Source organism: Pongo pygmaeus, chromosome 18 (assembly GCF_028885625.2).
Source record: "Pongo pygmaeus isolate AG05252 chromosome 18, NHGRI_mPonPyg2-v2.0_pri, whole genome shotgun sequence".
Lineage (NCBI taxonomy): Eukaryota > Metazoa > Chordata > Mammalia > Primates > Hominidae > Pongo > Pongo pygmaeus.
This window is the reverse complement of record NC_072391.2, coordinates 82528738-82544753: the sequence shown is the minus strand read 5'-3', so window position 1 is coordinate 82544753 and position 16016 is coordinate 82528738. Positions and strand designations below refer to the sequence as shown.

At 58.2% G+C, this 16016-nt stretch overlaps 1 protein-coding gene across 2 annotated transcripts in view; it reads right to left on the bottom strand.

Moving 5' to 3' along the window:
• GSE1 (Gse1 coiled-coil protein) overlaps positions 1 to 16016 on the bottom strand; it is a 501636-nt gene that overhangs the window by 402061 nt on the left and 83559 nt on the right. The gene's annotated exons all lie outside the window — the stretch shown is intronic.

Here is a 16016-nt window from a genome sequence, read left to right as displayed (position 1 = left end):
GCTAGATGCAAGCTCGCAGGGGGTGGCTAAGGAGCGTGACTGTCCTTCAACCCCCTGCACATGCATGCACACATAGGCACCTCCCCATTCCCCCACCCCCCGCCACAGTCACTGCCCTCCTTTCCTTCCTGCCAGCCCCTCCATGCCAGGTATCCTTGAGAAGTCACCGAGGGGGTGATGGAGAAAAGAGGAGACTCAGGCAGGCAGAGACAAGGCAGGGGTGGGAAAGCTGGTCCACTTTGCTTCTGGATTTTTATGGTTTTGGAAAATACGACAGGCGCAGGGGAGGTTAGCCATCCGCTGCCCCCCACTTCCTGGGCACCCTGATGGGGAGGGGGCCAAGGATGTGGCTCAGCCTCAGGCGAGGGGCGGGAGTCTCAGGGGAGGCCAGCCCAGGCAGCCACCGCCGCTGCTCCGATAACCTTCAGCCCTGACCTCATTTCCCACCGAGGCTCGTGCAATTTCTTCCAATTTTCCACATAATTAGCTGAGCGGGAGACGTATCCCCTGCTCTAGAGGCCCAGTCTCCCAGGCAGGATGGAGCCAGCCGTCTCGGAGCCCAAGGGCCTGTGGCTGAGAGCAGAGCCACCCCCCTGCAGGCTCCCTGCTGTCCCCCCGCTGAGCAGGCACCAGACGTCCAGAAATGGGAGGTCGGGGGGAGGGCAGGAGCACAGGACATGGAGGTTGGTTTCCACTCCCTACCAGCTGGTTGTGTGGCTCCAGTCCTCAGCCTCTGGGGCCTCAACACACAGGTCACATATGATCAGTACCTGCAAGGGTCCACTAGAGCCCTGTCTCTGCCCACCCCTCCCAGCCCCAGCATACCCCCAGCAAACAGCCAGCCCTCCTTCATGCTGCCCTCACCTTTTCTGGAAGGCCCCAAACCACCCCTTCCCTCCCTGGAGACGTAGGGGGTACAAGGACTAGGAGGGGGCATCTAGGAGGCCCACAGCTCAGCTCTGCACCAGATCCATCCCTTGTCTGCTGGGTGACAGGCAGTGTTGGAGACCCACTAGCCTCAGCCTTGCCCTCTGTGAAGTGGGCACAACAGAAGCTACCTCAAAGTTGGGAAGAAACAGGTCCTTGTGCCGGAGACCCTCGCTGCAGCCCTGCTCCCTGCCTGGTGGACGGTGCCGTCCCTGTCCAGTTAGAGGGAGGCCTCGGGATGCTTCTGGAATGCTTGCCATTGGCAATCTCCAATTTGGCTCAACAGAAGCAGGGAGGGAATTCACTCCTCAGGCCTCAGTTTCTCTAACTGAGCAATGAGCAAGGCCATCCAGCTCGCTCATGGCTAGAGTTTTCCTAGAGAGAGAGGACGCATGCCCAGCAGCCTCGCCCGGAACTGGAAGGGGGCACCACGGCCCCCAAGGTGCCCAGAAACAGGGACAAGTTTGCCCTTCCTGGGGAGGGAGGCCCCTTTCAGATGGGTGGGGTGGGGCGCTTCCCCGCCTCCCTGGGGAGCCTCGGGCTCCTTGGAACGGCCTTCCCGTGACAGCATGAGCGATTCCCTTCCTCACTCCCGAGCCCAGCACCGCGGCCTGATATCCATCATTCCACTTTGTCTGTCCAAGGACCCGCAGGCCACCCAGCCACTCTTACAGGGAGTACAGCAAACATTCTCAGGCAGAACCAGGCACAGCGTACTCAGAAAATGTCAAAGCCAGAGACTGCAGAGACCCAGGCCCACCCAGCCCTGTGAGTGTGGACCTGGGACCTCACCTGCCCTGGACCTGGGCTGCTCATCAGGAAAACTCAATCATCTACGTCACACAAGCCTGGACCCCAGTGATGCGTGGGATGCTCGGGCACCCCATGTCCTGAGCACGGCAGAGAGCCCCCCATGGCCTGATCAAAACATTCCTCCCTCATGAAAATCAGAACCTGCCCCAAACATGAGTTCTTTCAGTGCCTGCTCCCAGCAACAGCACAGAGGGCATCAGCCTCTGGAGTCAGCCGATTTGGAGAAGGCTATCAGGGAAGGCTTCCTGAAGGAGGTTATGCCCGAGATGAGGAGTTTGACCAGGGGACAAAGGAGGGGTCTGCCTAGTTATTATGAGATATAGTCTGGACATATTCCGGAAAAGGCCAGGAATTGGCCTGAACTGGGGCAACGATGTCAGCAGTGAGGTCTGCAGGTGCATTAGTGTGGGTCCGGGGTGGTTGAGACTCAACAGCGGGAGGACAGCGTCTCTGAGCAGTCAGCCCTCCTTAGCAGCAGTCATGTCTGCCTCCACCCAGCGGAGGTGGCCGCCAACTCCTTTCTGTTCTGTTTATGAAACTGGCTTGCAGGCAGTCAGGATTGGTGACAAGACCAGGATTGGTCTCAGCGTCCCGTCCACACTCCGGGCATTTACCCACAGGCCCTCATTCTAATTCTGCTACTTGTTTGCCCTTAAGAATAACAAAATTATATTCCCCCTTGCAACTCTCCCAACTCACCAATGCAGGGAAGCAGCCCCCGCCATTGCTGTGATAAGAGTGCGCGTTTACTGCGCACTTATAACATGCCAGACGCCGCTCCGGGTGCATGGTGGTGCCTGCTCATTTACTCTTCACCGCAGCTCTCTCAGGCTGTCATGATGTTACTGTCCCATTTCTCAGAGGAGAAAACTGAGGCACGGAGAGGCCAAGTCACCTGCCTGGCCTCACACAGCATGAAAGTAGGGGAACCCATGTAAGGACCCAGGGCGTCTGATCTCCAAATGCAAGGACTCAGCCCAACCCCTCGCCCCTCCAGTTCCTGGTTACCCACACTCTACACACACCTGAAACCAGGGGTCTCCACAGGGGATGGGCCAATTTCACATCCTTTTCCCGACTCTACACACACTGGGACACCAGCAGCTGGGAAGTCGAGCAGGGAGAGAGGGCTTGAGCTGCGACAAGCACCAGGGACTGCCCACCTGACGCCGTCCATAGGGGGATCTCATGCGAGCTCAGGGCCCGAGCAGCCACCCCCGGCCCTGGCCCCTTCCTCTCGCCCCTGGGGCTCCTCTGCTGTTGATTCTTAGATCAGGTGCAGAGGAGAGTCGGCAGAGGAGGGGGCGGTGATGCTGGGGGAATCAATGTGAAATCAAGACTGAGCCTGGAAACCTCAGGGGCTCCCCGGAGTTGAGGCATGGAACCCCCACAACAGCCTGCCCAGCGTGAGGCCAGGGCTCCCCTCTACCTCAGCCGGTCCCCCAAGCCCATCTGAGACAGGGTCCTCCTCAGGGTCTCCTTGTGCTTTTAAGCTAGGGATGTGGGGCAGATACCATATTCCACACCGGGGACGTGATATTCCACCCCACAGGTCAAGGGCCCCTCTACCCCAACATGAAACCTCAGGCCCTCTGAGAGGGGCCCACTCCAAGCTCCAGCTGCCCCCCACCCTCCCACAACAGGCTGTGCCCCATGATCCCTAACTGCTAACCTCCTTGCAAGGCGCCCTTCCACTTGGAATACCCTTCCCCGCTTTCTGTATCTGGTCGTGCTAAGGGTCTGTGGAGCCCTTACTGGGGGAGAGAGGTCCCTGCCTCCTGGAAGCCCTCCCCGGCCCCAGGCTGGAGGGCCCGCTGTTGACTAAGCTCTGCGCCAGCACTGTCTGTCCTCCCTGCTGACCAGCAGCTCTGTGAGGCCAGGACGGCAGAGGAGACCTGGAATGACAAATATGAAATAGAAAAAGTGGCCAGGCGCGGCAGCCTATGGCCGGAATCCCAGCACTTTGGGAGGCCGAGGAAGGCAGATCATCTGAGCTCAGGAGTTCCAGACCAGCCTGGCCAACATGGTGAAACTCTGTCTCTACTAGAAATACAAAAATTAGCTGGGTGTGATGTCCCACACCTGTAATCCCAGCTACTTGGGAGGCTGAGGCAGGAGAATCGCTTGAACCCTGGAGGCAGAGGTTGCAGTGAGCCAAAATCACTCCATTGCACTCCAGCCTGGGGGACAAACTGAGACACCATTTCAAAAAAAAAAAGGAAAGAAAAAGTGGCCATTTCATCTGGTGTGACCTGACCCTAGGTGCCCTGGAGGTAGAAGAAATGCAAGCTTTAATGCAAGAGCCACGTCCATTTGGGCCTAAACCAGGGATTCTCAAACTGCAGCCACCGGGCCAGCAGCGCGAATACCACCTGGAAACCTGCTAGAGATGCAGATTCTGAGTGAGAAACTCCCAGTACTGCCAGCAACCTGATTCTCCGGCTCTCTGGGGGCCTCTGATGCATGCTCCAGCGTCACAATCCCTGCCCTAAAAATTGTAAATTAATAGGCTGTGTATTTCTAATAAGCCAAAAAAAAAAGGTTTGATGATCTTTGCTAAACAAGCATGATGCTAACATGATGATGATGATGATCTCAGGGAGGCCTATTCTGACCACACTCTTTGAAGCTACAACCCTCTTCCCTCCCGCACTCTCCAAGCGTGAGCTTCCTTCTTCTGGAAGCCTCTAATCACTGTGCATCGCTAATTAGCTGTTACGAGTGCTGTAAGCGAGCCTGGCCCCCGCCCTCCCGCGATCTGTGGGATCCGTGTGTTATTTATCTATTCCTATACTGTCTCCTTCCCTGCTAGAAGCTCAGCTCCCTAAGGGCAGGGATCTCTGTCCACTTTGTCCACTGCTCTATCCTGTGAGCCTAGAACAGGGCCTGGCACACAGCAGGTGCTCAATTAACACTGAATTGCAGAATGGAGGAACCCAGACGCTCGCCGAGTTCTTTTCAGCTCCCATTGCAACACATTTTCCAACTGGTGCCCACGGCAAGCTTGTGAGAGACGGAGCAAGTGTCACTCTTACACCCAATTTCAGATGAGGAAACTGGGCTGTGGGGAGGATCAGACTTGTGCAAGGTCACACATGGAGTCTCGGACTCCCACTCTGGTGTGATTGCTAAATGCAGAACCCTGTGATCTGTTGGCAAATTCAGGCTCTAGGGATCAGGCATTCTGGCCTTGCCTCCTTCTCCTGCTGACAAGCCTGCAGTCTAATGGCATGGCCAAAATGGAAACCGTTACCCTAGAAATCATCGATGTGGGGCTGGAGGAGGGAGGCCACGGCGTGCTTCCTCTGAAGTCCCGGCATGCGGCTTCAGGGCCGTGACGATGATGCCTGCCATCTGAGAGGCCCCCCGGTGCAAAGACACACAGCTAATTAGCTGTCAAAAGCGATGCAAACTCTAGCTGGCCCCCTCCCCGACAATCTCTCCCAGAATCACCCTCTGCCACCACGTGTCACCACATGATAAAAGGAAATATGTTCAAAGCAGAACCACTAACAAGAGACAGGGAGGCTCTGAGAGGCAGAAGGAAGCAGATTGCCTCTGACACTCTCCGAGGAAAGGGGGATAAATTAAAACCATTAAAAAAATAATTTGTCATCGTCAATTTTCAGAAAGAAGTCATTCTTGAAGAGCAGGCTTCTTGTTTGGGGCATTCCAAGCATCCGCCGGGAAGACGCCAGTGAAGTGGTTAAGAGTCTGGGCTCTGGATTCAAAACAGGTTCTGTCCCTTGCGACCTGTGTGACCTGGGGCAAGTCACCGCACCTGCTTGGCCTCAGTTTGCCCATCTGTAAAGTGGGGGAGACAAACATCCCGAGCCTATGAGAAAATACACATATCTCAGGATACACATGAGGGTTTAGTCCCCCAGGGCCAGCCAAAGCAGGCACCAAATCACAGGTGCTGATGCGCCCCGCTGCTGCCCAGCTGCAGAAACACAGGCACATTCTCAACCCCCTCAGCTTCCTTGTCTGTAGAATGGGGACGATGGCGGCTCTGGCATATAAAGTGCTTAGCGTGCACCTGAACAGCCATCCACCGTGGGATGATCTGCTGGGCCCTGTGGACACTGCTGAAAGTCAATGGCCTCAGGATGGCCGGGAACCCATCAATGCCCAGCCCTCTCCTGCTGGCCGCCATGTCCCCTCTACCACACGGGGCAGCCCGTCACTCTGAGCCTGTCCTGGCCTCTCCCACGAGGCCCCCATGGATGCGCCTCCTGTCGGTCAAAACCAGCTGGGCTGCCTCGGAGATGTGCCTACCCACTCTGCACCCTCCTCCTCTGCGGGATAAGGGGAAACACGCCAAGTGCCTACCTGGATGAGCCCTTGCCAGAAGTCAGGCACAGCTCAAAACTGTGTGAAATTCACTGAGTCAACAACTGCTCACTGTACAGATGGAATACTGAGGCACCGAGGCAGAGTCACACCCTGAGTGAGTGGGGGCACCAGGCCTCCTGCCCCCAAGGGTAGGTGAGGCAGAGTCACACCCTGAGTGACTGGGGGCACCAGGCCTCCTGCCCCCAAGGGTAGGTGAGGCAGAGTCACACCCTGAGTGACTGGGGGCACCAGGCCTCCTGCCCCCAAGGGTAGGTGAGGCAGAGTCACACCCTGAGTGACTGGGGGCACCAGGCCTCCTGCCCCCAAGGGTAGGTATGACAGGCAAGCACATGGCAGTGGGTGTGGTTGGGGCCAAAGCGGAGGTGTAGTCTTGAGCATGTGTTTGGAAAGCTCTGGCAAGAATGCGAGCTGGGATGGGGCAGCCCAGGGCAGAATAAATAGCCCAGACCCTGGGCAGCCTTGGCCCTCCAGGCGGAGGTGGTAAGGGCTGATCACTTAGAGCACTGGGTGAGGCCCGGTGACCAGAGCACCCGGGAGAGGCCAGGACCCGTCAGGGCCAAGCCATGGTGGAACTGAGCACCCCCAGGCTGAATGCCCCCTCCCAAGATGCCAGGCCGGGCCTTTCCAAACACATTCCCTTTCTCCCTGCAGCTGGGCTGGGGTAGGTAAACAGATGTCCTCAGCCCCCATCTGGATGCTGGCACGGAGGCCACCCATGGACTCCCCGAGCCCTCAGTGCCACGCCCCATGCGCTCATCACTGCAGGATGTCATGCAGGGGTGGGGACTCCCAGTACAGTGCAGGGGCAACAGGGAAGCAGAGAGTAGATGGTGGGTACATGAGCAGGGGCACAGCAGCTCCCTGGAGTAGGGAGCACAGGGGGCCAGAAAGGGCCCTGTGGAGTAGCCCCCATTGCCCTGAGAACCGCTCCTACCAGAGGAGTCGCTGAGTTGAAATGTTTGACCTGGCTGGGTGCGGTGGCTCACGCCTATAATCCCAACACTTCGGGAGGCCGAGGTGGGTGGATCACCTGAGGTCAGGAGTTCGAGACTAGCCTGGCCAATATAGTGAAGCCCCGTCTCTATTAAAAATACAAAAATTAGCCAGGCGTGGTGGCGGGCACCTGTAATCCCAGCGACTTGGGAGGCTGAGGCAGGAGAATCACTTGAACCCAGGAGGCAGAAGTTGCAGTGAGCCAAGATAGCACCACTGCACTCCAGCCTGGGCAACAGAACGAGACTCCATCCTCCCCTCCAAAAAAAAAAAAAAGAAAAGAAAGAAAGAAAATAAAAAGAAAAAAGGAAAAATAAAAAAGAAATGTTTGACCCGACAAGAGTCAAGGCCACTGAAATTAAAGCCGTGGTGTAACCCAAGACCAGAGGCAACTAGACTGTCAGATGTCCAGGTACCATGGGAGGGCAGTGGGCTACCGTGAGCCCCAGCCTGGAAGCACCACCAATGATGACCGGCGCTGCTGCAGGGGGGCTGCCCATGCCCCGCAGGGCCCCCTATGTCCTGTGGAGCTCACACAGGGACACCAGCCCCCTCCTCTACTGCCTCATCTCCATCCCTTTCTGGTAAGTGCTGGCCAGATGGAGCCCTAAGCCTTGCGGTGGGCCTCCTCCTCCAGGAAGCTGGGTTAGGCCCCGCCTCTGTGTGCCTGAGTGGTCACCGTCCAGCCCTTTCTCCCTGCAGCTGGGCCGGGGTAGGTCAACAGATGTCCCCAGCCCCCATCTGGATGCTGGCACGGAGGCCACCCATGGACTCCCTGAGCCCTCAGTGCCACGCCCCATGCGCCCATCACTGCAGGATGTCATGCAGGGGTGGGGGGTCCCAGTACAGTGCAGGGGCAACAGGGAAGCAGAGAGCAGGTGGTGGGCACACGGGCAGGGGCACAGCCCTGCCCTCGGGACTGTTACTGCTCTCAATTCCCCTCTCCTCTGCCACCTGTGTGGCCCCCATCTGGCACTGATGCTTCCACAGGGGACAAAACCCCAGCAGCAGGACAAGCAGCTCCTCCCCCTAGCCCTGTGCAGTTCTGTGCAGCTGCTCACCCTCTCTGCCCTGGCTGCCCTGGGGCAAAACGAGCCGGCCATGAGGGCCTCCAGCCCACACCCCACAGGACAGCTGTGACTCCAGTCTTCATTCTGAGATCCCGTCTGGCTGTTTGTAGATCCTTGGCCTCTTTACACAAAAAACAAGTCTTCAGGTGCCTGGAGCCCACGGCAGGAGGGGTGGAGAACGGATGGAAGGGGCAAGCACAGGGGGGGCTAGGGTGGAGCACAGGGCAGGATGGGGGCTACACACAGTGGGGCCGTGCGGATGGGCAGCTGGGAGGCAACCGGGGTTCCTTGGAGACCAGGGGCACAAGCCCCCGCCCCTGGTGACATGATGTTACTTCTCCCTTCCACAGTCGCGGTGGCCCCTGCAGAACGCTCCTCCTCCCTTGCACTGAGCCCCCATCCTCCCTGGGCAGAGGTCAAGGCCCTCTCCTCTCTCCAGGACCAAGAGGGGCCTCTGGGGAGCTTCTCCCCAGCCTGGCAGCTCCCAGGGGCCTCCCAGAAGAGCTCAGCCCCCAGAGAAGAAGGGGGAGCAGTGGGCCCCTGACAGCTGAGCGATTGCCATGGCAACTGTGCGGCAGGGCAGCTGGCAGGGGGGAGGTTGGCAGAACAACGGGCTGGCCTCCCACGGGGAGAGGGCGAGGTCAGGCTGGGGCACGGGGGCCACAAGGGCGGAGGCTAAACTGCCACAGCTCCCTTCGCAGGCCTGACAAGCGCCAACATGACAAGCTTGTCCCTCTTGGAGGAGTGCATGGTGACCCCGCTGGGCGGTCACTGACCAGGCGGGAAGGACATCTGGGAACCCCTCCAGGCCCGGCCGCTTTGACAACCTCTCCCTCCTCCTCCCACAGGCGGGGAAGGGGCTCTTGCTGGGATTCCTGATGCCTTGGGAGACAGAGGCGCCCTGGCACCCAGCTCCCCCTCCACCTGGAGGGCAGCCAGGAAGGGGTGGCGGGGAGCAGGGGCCGCGGGGCCGCAGGATACAGGAGGGCTGAGCTTTGCTGGGTTTGCCTGCTGCTGTTTCTGCAGCTCATGGTGGGGACCTGGTGAGAACGTGTTCAGTGGAAGAATGAAGGAATCAGTGGGCCTCGTCCCAACATCCTCTCACCGTGACTCAGGAAGGGAGTCCCAGGGGTGCGGAGCCAGGACAGATGCTCGGCTGAGATCAAGCTCAGTCTGTGTGACTCCAACCTGTTGTCAGCCCCTCAAGGGAACTGGGCTGCTCCCGGCGGTGTGATGGGCCGGTGGGCCATGTTCACGGTTTTGGGGGAGCTGGAGGGGACTCTCAGCCCAACTCTGTCCCTTCTGAAGATGCGTGAGGAGGCCCCTGCTGCCTGCTGGCCTTCTAGGTGCACAGCCTGCCCTGACCCTCAATTGAGATCCTTACCCAACCCAGCAAGGGCTGTTTTGCCCATTCTACAGATGGGGAAACTGAGGACCCCCAAAGTGAGTCAAGCTGCCCAAGATTACTCTGCAAAGTGAGGAACTAAGTCCAGGCCCTGAGCTCCCAATCACACCACCCCTCCTAAGCCCCTGGAATCTCCAGGTGAGGGGCCTCAGTTTACGTGTATGTATAAACTGAGACATGGAGGAATGTTGAGAGAGCGTCCCAGATACTCAGGGAGATACTCAATCTTAGCTAGTCTCTTCTCTTCTCTTCTTTTCTTTTTTGTTTTTGAGACAGGGTCTCACTCTATTGCCCAGGCAATGGTGCCATCACGGCTCACTACAGCCTCACTCAAATGACTGGGCTCAAGTGATTCTCTCACCTCAGCCTCACCAGTAGCTGGGACCACCACGTCCTGCTAATTTTTAAGTTTTTTGTAGAAACGGCGGTCTCACTATGTTGCCCAGGCTAGTTTTTTTCCTTTGCAATAAAGGCAGTTTATAAAATGCTTGACTAAATGTGATTTCATTTTTCATATCTTTTAAGACTTCTGTAAATCAATTTACAAGTATATAAGAAACATCCTTCCTCGTGCTCCAGCTTGAAGTTGGATAAAATATAACACTGCTGAGCGTGGTGGCTCATGCCTGTAATCCCAGCACTTTGGGAGGCCGAGGCAGGAGGATCACCTGAGGTTAAGAGTTCGAGACCAGCCTGGCTGACATGGTTGAAACCCCATCTCTACTAAAAATTCAAAAATTAGCCAGACGTGGTGGCGGGGCTCCTGTAATCCCAGCTATTCAGGAGGATGAGGCAGGAGAATCACTTGAACCCAGGAGGTGGAGGTTGCAGTGGGCCGAGATCGTGCCACCGCACTCCAGCCTGGGTGACTGTCTCAAAAAAAATGAAAATGCAGAGCGTTGTTCCAGTTGTTCTTCTCCAACAAATACAGCAAGTATAATCCACCCTTCGTCTCTTCAACCTCCCTATGTCCCATGTCCCCCCACCCAAAGACTCCCACCTTGTCTAATAACAAGAGCAGTGCCATCCAATACAAAGCATCGTGACAGAAAGAACCTTCTAGATCTGTGTTGCTCAATGCAGTGGCAACCGGCCACATGTGGTGAGCACTTGAAATTCAGTGAGTGCAGCTGAGGAACTGAATTTTGCATTGCGTTTCATTGACATATAAGTGGCCACATGTGGTGACAGTCCTGGGCCCCAAAGCTGGAGAGTAAAACGTTTATCATTTACTACAAGTGTGTCCTGAGACCAGAGGGCAGAAGAGTGAGGGACGAGACCCCAGGGCTGACAAAACCTCTGGGTGGCTCAGCACCCCATGACGGGGACAGACATGGGGTCTGAGCTGGTGGGTGTGTTCAGGCAGGGATGGGGAGGAGCTGGTGGACTCCGGGGTCCTGGATGGAAATACAGCATGAGCCAAGGCCGGGAGGCCGGGCCAGGTGCTGGATCAGGCCCAGGGAGAGCTTTGCCAAGGAACGTGCCTGGGCAGCCCTGACCCTGAGTGAGTGCCTCAGCCACATCACACCTCAGCTTCCCCATCTGCACCAAGGCAACGAGAACAGTCCCAAACCTAAGGCTACTCTAAGGCTGAATGAGCCAGTGCATGCAAAGCGTCTGCCTTATACAGGGTGCTCCTAAGTGCTGACTGTTGTCATTTTTATTAATGCAAAGCATTCAGACGTGTCTGCCTTATAGAGGGCGCTCCACAGGTACTGGCTGTTGTCATTATTATTATTATATTATTATCATCACATGTTTGTTGGGTTGTTTTCCCCACTTGAAGCTCCCGCCCTCCACCCCCCTGGTGCTGTCCGAGTCTGCCTGCCGAGGGAAGAGCCTCCAACTCACCCTGTTGGCGTCCCCTCCCCACTGCATGATTTAACCAGAAAAACCGGCATTGTTTCAGCCCCACGACACTATGAGGAAATTAGTATTATTCTCCCATCTTACATATGGGGAAGCTGAGGGACAGGGAGGTTAAGGGACTTGCCCAAGGTCACGCAGGATTGAGAAGTAGGCACTGGCCGGGTGTGGTGGCTCATGCCTGTATTCCCAGCACTTTGGGAGGCCGTGGTAGGAGGACTGCTTGAGCCCAGGAGTTTGAGACCAGCCTGGACAACACGGTGAGACCCCATCTCTACAAAAATTTAAAACTGCACCAGGCATGATCGTGCACACTTGTAGTCCCAGCTGTTCAGGAGGCTGAAGTGGGAGGATGGCTTGAGCGCAGGAGGTCAAGGCTACAGTGAGCCAAGATCACGCCACTGCACTCCAAAAAAAAGAAAGAAAAGTAGGCACTGACTGGCCGGGTGCGGTGGCTCACGCCTGTAATCCCAGCACTTTGGGAGGCCAAGGCAGGCAGATCACGAGGTCAGGAGTTCGATACCAGCCTTGCCAACATGGTGAAACCCTCTAAAACTACAAAAATTAGCCAGGTGTGGTGGTGGGCGCCTGTAATCCCAGCTACTCGGGAGGCTGAGGCAGGAGAATCGCTTGAACCCGGGAGGCAAAGGTTGCAGTGAACCGAGATCGTGCCACTGCGCTCCAGCCTGGGCAACAGAGCAAGACTCCACCTCAAAAAAAAAAAAGGCACTGACATAACCCCCACTTTACAGATGGGGAAACTGAGGCTGGGAGGGGTATCGTCAGTGGTCCTGGACCACACAGCCAGAAGGCAGCTGGGTCAGGCTGGGCCAGCAGCTGGGCTTTTGGGCCTCCCAAGCCCAGGCTCTGGCCTCTGGGCTCCTGGGTCTCCCAGGCAGCAGGAGTAAGGGGAGAAGCCTCTGGAAGGGCTGGGGAGCGGGTGGGGAGGTGTGTACAGCAGGATGGGCTTCTGCCACTCGCTCCATCCTGCCTCTCACGCCCGCCCCTCAGGGAGCCGGAAGCTGGCAACAGTGACCGCCGCCGCCGCCGCCTCCCCCCTCTCTGGGCCCATCTGCTCCAGCACCGGGATCCAGTGGGTGGCAGGTCCCTGAAGAGACCGCCCGCGGCAGAGGTGGGTGCTACCCCCAACCACCTCTTCCCCCAGCCTGGGGATCACCGGGGGACACAGAACAGTGTTCATGAGCGCGCTGTGGTGGGCAGAGCAGGCCGGATGCCCCTCCACCTCCAGCACTGGGACCTGGGCACACATCTCCGGCCTCGGCTGCTGCAGGTGTGAAATGGGCACAGCATGTCTTGGTGTAACAGTGGGCTCTAGGCCAGCTCCTGCCCCTGACTGGGACCCCTCTGCCTGCGTCCTTCCCTTTAGGTTTCCTGACCATAACGTCTGAGTTTCCAAGACCCTCCCATTTCAAATCAGTGCTGCCGCCCAGGAGCACGGTCATCCTGGTCACAGGTGTGTGGCCGGGCTTAGGATCAGAGCGAGCGAGGCGCGAGGATGTGTGGACAGGGAGTGAGATTTCCAAAAGACCTCCCCAGTGGGTGGCAAGGGCCCCCCAGAAGCTAAGAGCCCAGAGCCACCTGTCTCAATTGATGACGCTCATTGCCAGACCTCCTGGGGTCAGGGGACCTCTCCGAGTGGGGCAGTCATGCTAAAGGGTCACCTAATAGCAGAATATGTGCTGAGCACCTGCTGTGTGCGAGGCGCTGTGGGAGAGGCTAGGGGACAACTTCTTGAGGATCAACACATGTCCCAGTCCACACAGCCAAGAGAACCAGGTCTGCAGGCACCTGGGCTGAGGGCAGGGGCAGGCAGGGCTCTGCGGGAGAAAAGCTGGGTCCCACCACCTGTTCCTGCTTCCCAGGAGTAGGCTCCAGTGCCGGCTCTGCCATTGGGCTGTGTGACCCCAGGCCAGTCACTTGACCTCTCTGTGCACCAGAGTACACCAGGGTAGAAACCATGCCCCCTTGGGGGCGATCCCGAGAGGTGAGATGAGCTGCTGCCTGGCACATGGTAAGTGCCCCATATGGGCTGGCAATCGGATGGTGCTGAGGCTGCGCCCCACACGGCAGGGTCCCCATCCTTCCCCAGATGGGAATTCGGCCTCTATTTTTGCTCCAGCTCCATCCCACACCTTCCCGACACGATGCTCCAGACATCCAGACATGCTTGCCACCTCTGAGCCCACAGCACCCAGTCTGTGCCGCCTCCTGCCCTTTGCACACACAGTTCTCACTGCCAGGAGCAGCCTCCGAGCCCACAGCACCCAGCCTGTCCCACCTCCTGGCCTTTGCATGCACAGTTCCCTCCAACAGAAGCACTCTTGCCACCCTCCTTCTCCCCTGGCTAACTCTTCCTCCAGGTCTTCCAGGAAGGAGGCTGGGCGGGATGTCCTTCCTCTGGGTGCTCCCAGACTCCTGGAGCTCCGACCAGTGGCATCAATCACACTGTACCATAGCCCACCCTGGCACAGTGAGCCCTGGGAGGATGAGGCCTCCTCATCCCTCTGCAACACCCAGAAACCAGCGTACAGGAGGGACTCCAGAAAGAGGAGGCAGAGGAACAAAGGGGTTCCAGGTGGAGACAGCAGAGGTGGCTGCAGCAGCAGCAGCTCTGTTCCCCCTGGAGACCCCACCCCATTTCCAGGGCCACACAGGCTGCAGCTCTGCAGGATATGGCAGGGGACAGCGACACCTAGCGGGCAGCGGGCACAGTGCCCCACCACCCAGGAGGCCCAGCACAGCCCAGGCCCCAAGCAAGCGGGGTTGCAGACTCCAGGGCAGGACTGGGGCAGAGGGGCACCCAGCAAGCCAGGCGGGTGCTGCGCTCGCCGGCAGCGAGGCAGGCCTTGGCGCCTTCTCTGCTCCTCCTGCCTCCTCCCGTGGGCAGCTCATTCCCGCGTGGCATATGCCCGCCATATGCTCTCCCCGTCACAGCATCTTCAGCGGGCCTGCAAGCAGCCTGCTGGCGGGGGGGCGGGGGCGGGGGCGCCTATGAGCTGGAGCCGCCTGGCTGCTGCGCCTTACAAGCTGCGGGGAGTGGCTAGGGGCTGCCAAGGGCAGGGAGCCCACCCAGCTTCCACCTCCCTTCCACCTCCCTGTGGGCACGTGTCAGCTCCACCAAGGCCCCTGCAAGGGAGCCGAGCCTGTGGTCATCCCACATTACAGGCAGCCCAACTGAGGCTCAGAGAAGCTGAGTGCCTTACTGGAGGATACAGAGCCTGCAAGGACAGGCCCATCCTGTCACCGGCAGCCTCAGACTGCACCTGTAACTTGGGGCAGGTGAATGGGGTGACTCACTGTGGCGTTCTCTGATGTTGGAGGCTCAAGGGTTCAAAGCTTTGCTGTGCCGTCCCCACACTGGCATGACCTCAGTTTCCTCCTCCCCTGAAACCACAGCTGGGGCCTCTCTGGCCTCTTCCTGCTCTGACAAACCCCTGAAGGAGGATCTTTAGGGCACTTCTGGGCCTCACACCTGACCCTGACTTGAGCTTCTCAAACTGGGTTCCCCAGAGTGCTGGCGCCTGCAGATGGGCTTGGGTGTGCCCAAGGGGCTCAGGGGAAATTTGAGATGGGGACCAGGGAGTTGTCCCCCTTAAACCAGAAAGTGTCTAGGGCTGATTTCCACAGTAATTTCATGGGCGTACACATCCTAAGCAACAAGGGGAGGGAGGAAGATTCCAGAACTTTGTGCTATGGAGGAGGTAACACTGAGCTACAGTGACAGGTCCAGCCCCCTCCTGCCGCCAGATTCCCTCAGGAGCCAGGCCGGGTGACCACATGGAGCAGATTCCCGGGCAGCGGACGTTTACTGAGCATCTACTCAGTACGAGGCTCCGTCATTTCCAAGCTTCGTTTAATCCCACAGTGCGGGAGTCAGCCCTGGGTCTCCGGAGTCAGACTCTGGGGTTGAACTCCTCTCTCTGCCATCTATTAGTGTGTGCCGATCAGGCAGTGACTCACCTCTCTATGCCTCCGTTTCCTCATCTCTAAAATGGAGCTGACAGCAGTTCCTACCTGTTCATGGCAGCCTGGCATGGTGGCCTCTGACAGCCAGGTAGTGGCTGGCTCTGAGCACACAGTAGGGACCTACTTGCCTGGAGGATGGGATAGGGGTTCCACACACCCAGCGGTTGTGTGCAGCCCCCTAATGCAGACAGGAGCTAGGTGCCAGTCCACCAGGCAGCTGCTGCGTTACTCAGGCCCCTTGATGCAGAATCACCTGGGAAAGAGGAAGAGCCGCTTGCGTTTAGAAAAGCGGGTCCTGTACCCCGCAGCAGAGGCCTGTGTGTGAAAAGGGGCACGTGCCCAGCAGGCAGGGTCTGACCACCCAGCAAGGCCCGGGAGGCACCACCACAGGCAGGCAGGCCCCGGGCCCAGCCCCTGCCCAGGGTCACTCTGCTGCCCTTCTCCAGCCCTGTCTGGTTTCTGGGTCAGGCGGAGCAGGGTTCGAGCCCCGGCCTGGCCATACCCCCGCTGGATGACCTCGGGCCTGTCTCCTGCTGCGCCCAGGGAAACAGAGAACAGGACTGTGCTGCAGCTCAGCCAGCTGGTGAGTGCCAGGCCAC